The following is a 3683-nucleotide window of genomic DNA, read 5'->3' as shown; positions in this document are numbered from 1 at the left end:
GCTGGATTAGTAGCTGAAGAACTTCTATCTTGAAACACAAGCATGATGCAGAGAGAGGGAGGTGAGAGAGAGAGAGAGAGAGAGAGAGAGAGAGAGAGAGAGACAGAGACAGAGACAGAGAGAGAGACAGAGAGAGAGACAGAGAGAGACAGAGAGACAGAGAGAAAGACAGAGAGAGATAGAGTGGGGAGGGAAAGGAAAAGGGAGGGGGAGGGGGAGGGGAAGGAGGGAAGAGAGAAACAACATGGAGTGGCATGAGCTTTTGAAACTTCATAGACTTCCCTCAGTGATACAACAAGATTAGACTTCCTAATCTTTCCCCAAACAGTTTCTACCAACAGAGGATCAACTGTTCAAACATCTGAGCACCATGGGGGTGATTCTCATTCAAGCAATCATCAAACCACCATAGCTATTTCTAAGTGCTTGACCCATTTTTTCATTACAATAAAGTGTGTACTGACCTCTTATTATGTTGGAGACATTGTGTCAGTGTTGCACATACAACCACGAGCATAGCATTTTCTGTCTCTGCTATGTGGACCACTCTGCAGAACTGACCCAGGAACTGGAATTTGAGGTAACTAATGGTAACTAGGAAAGGGAAGGTGAGTTGGAGAGCAGTAATGACTTTGATTTTAGACAAATTGACTATTCCCCATCCCTGACCTGCCCTCAGCTATCTAAGAAGAGAACTGAGAAAGCTATGGTGGAAATGAGCTTAAAGTCAAAAGTAAAGGCTGTCTAGAGACATGCTCTTGGAATCTAGGGTGTGCACTCTAATGAAAGTATTCAGGAAAGAATAAAGAGGAGGCCTATGACTGATGATTAGCAAGTGGATCTTTGCAGGGGCATACCTGTAAGAAGAGAAACGTTTAGAGAGGAACAGAGCCAGGAAGAAAAAAAAAATCTTGAAATGTAGAGAAATCACAGCACTCGGCACTCCTGAAGTTATTAAGCTGAGTTGTCACTGAATTGGCAGTCTCCCTAAAACATACAGAGATCCTTTACAGTAGAGTGAAGGCCCTTTTACAGGAAGCAGAACAACAACAACAAAAAAGAGTAAAAATGGATATGTATGTTGTAAAGAGGTTTCTTCATAAACTAAACAGAGACACAGTGAAACCAACAGAAGTTATGAACCTAATGGATCTAATAGATATTTATAGAATACTTCATCCTAAAGCAAAAGAGTTTACCCTTTTGTCAGTACATCATAGTACCTTCTCCAAAATTATAATGGGTCACAAAACAGGCCTCAACAGATACAAGAAGATGGCAATAATCCTATACACCCTATCAAATCACCATGGTCTAAGGCTGGTCTTAAATACCAATGAAAACAACGGAAAGCACACAGACACATGAAAGCTCAACAATGCTCTACTCAATGATAACTTGGTCAAGGAAGAGATAAAGAAAGAAGTTAAAGACATTTTAGAATTTTTTGAAAATGAAGACACCATACCAAAACTTGTGGAAAACAATAAAAGCAGTGGTAAGAGGAAAACTCACAGCTCTGAGTGACTCCAAAAAGAAACTAGGGAGAGCTTACACAAGCAGCTTGACAGCACACCGGATAGCTCTAGAAAAAAAAAGAAGCAAATACACCCAAGAGGAATAGACAGCAGGAAATAATCAATCTCAGGGCTGAAATCAACCAAATAGAAACATAAAGAACTATACAAAGAATCAACAAAAACAGGAGCTGGGTCTTTGAGAAAATCAACAAGATAGATAAACCCTTAGCCAGACTAACCAGAGGGTACAGAGATAGTAAACAAATTAATAAAATCAGAAATGAAAAGGGAGACATAGCAATTAAATATATCTTAAAATGATTATTGTGTTTGTTGAATATTAACATTTGAAAATATTAAAATCATGTTCTACATGCATCATGGAAATATAATTGATAATTTATCTCCCTGTGCTTGTAATTAGTATTTTCTTAATGTTTAACTTCAAACAGTTTTTGCTATTTTGAAAATTTTAAAATACACTTACTGATAAAATAATTTTTCTCCTAGAAACACTGATAATCTTTTTTAGGTAAATTGATTGTTAGACAATGTACACAGATATATAATGTGTTTTAAATATTCTCTCACTATGTCAGGTGGTATCAAATAAGGGCTTTTGAATATATTTCTTAATGATTTATTTTTAGTATTTTATGCTCTTTTACTATGCTTAACACCCAAAGAATATTTTGTATGTTTTGAAAAAATTTAGTATTCAACATTAGACATAGGATCCTCAGTTATGGATAGTATTACATATTCATTAATGGTATTTTTAGGGTGTGAAAGGATCTGAATATAAAAGATGAACAAATTTTTATGTATTATTTGATTTTCAAAATATTCAATATTACTGATATGTTTGATGTATAAAATGCATTTAAATAATAAAAATATTTAAGAAAAAAATAAAGAGGTTTCTTTGAGAAATTTGACTGGAAGAAGTGATACAGGATATTTTAATTTGTCTGTATGTCTCTGTTTCTCTGTCTCTTTTTTTGTGTATGTGTATGTGTGTTCATGTGTGTGTCTATACTTGTGTATCTGTCTGTCTGTCTGTCTGTCTGTCTGTCTTTCTATGCATGTCTGTATGTCTCTTTGCTTCTCCTTGTCTCCATCTCTCTTGCCATATGTCTCTGTTTGTGAATTTCTATTTGCCAGTTTCTGTCTGTCTGTCTTTCTTTCTCTGTCTCTGTATCTCTGCCCCCTCCCCCTCGTGTGTGTCTCACATGCTACAGGATGAAATGGAACAGAGGGAAGATTGCAGTAGTTTATTTTCTTTCTTCCATATGGATCTTAGGTTTTGAACATAGGTTATCAGGTTTGGTTGCTAGTGCCATTACTCACTGCGGCATCTCACTAGCTCCGTAGTTCTTATTTTACTGTGTTATACTTCCTTACTCTTACTGATTCTTTAAACAGTTATCACATGATCTTCCTTTAGGCATTTGGCAATATTTTCAGGCTTATCATTTGCACCTGAAACTGGCTCTTAGTGGGTATGATAAAGGAATTGTGTTACTGATGAAAGTTATTTTAAAAGATGAATTCAAATCATAAAATAATAGCAAGATGTTCATGACTCAGTTTTGTTGTCATTTTTTTAAAGGATGTTGTAAATTGTTTATTGGGACAGGGACCAACAACCTTAGAGGCCTTTACAGATGGACCCTTCCTTCAGAATAGGCCTTGACTGAACTTCCCACTTTTCTGGTAATAATTGAAAGGAAGAAATCACAATTGCACATCTATAGGTCTCCTGATCAAAAGATTAGAATACTCCTGGCTCTGTATGAAAATATGACATTTGTATCTATTTGAAAGATTATATTATTGCATACTACATCCTTGCCAAAAAGAGCTAATGCAGGAGGGCTTGCCAATTACCTAGTTAGAAGGCTACCCACAGGAGTTCTGACTCACCTCAATACACTGTAAGGAGATGGGAGGAAAAATTACCCCTTGTCTTAGTCAGGGTTTCTATTCCTGCACAAACATCATGACCAAGAAGCAAGTTGGGGAGGAAAGGGTTTATTCAGCTTACACTTCCATACTGCTGTTCATCACCAAAGGAAGGCAGGACTGGAACTCAAGCAGGTCAGGAAGCAGGAGCTGATGCAGAAGCCATGGAAGGATGTTCTTTACTAGCTTGCTTTTTCT

This window comes from Mus pahari, chromosome 5 (genome assembly GCF_900095145.1).
Source record: "Mus pahari chromosome 5, PAHARI_EIJ_v1.1, whole genome shotgun sequence".
NCBI classification, from domain to species: domain Eukaryota; kingdom Metazoa; phylum Chordata; class Mammalia; order Rodentia; family Muridae; genus Mus; species Mus pahari.
Note: the sequence above shows the minus strand (reverse complement) of the source record.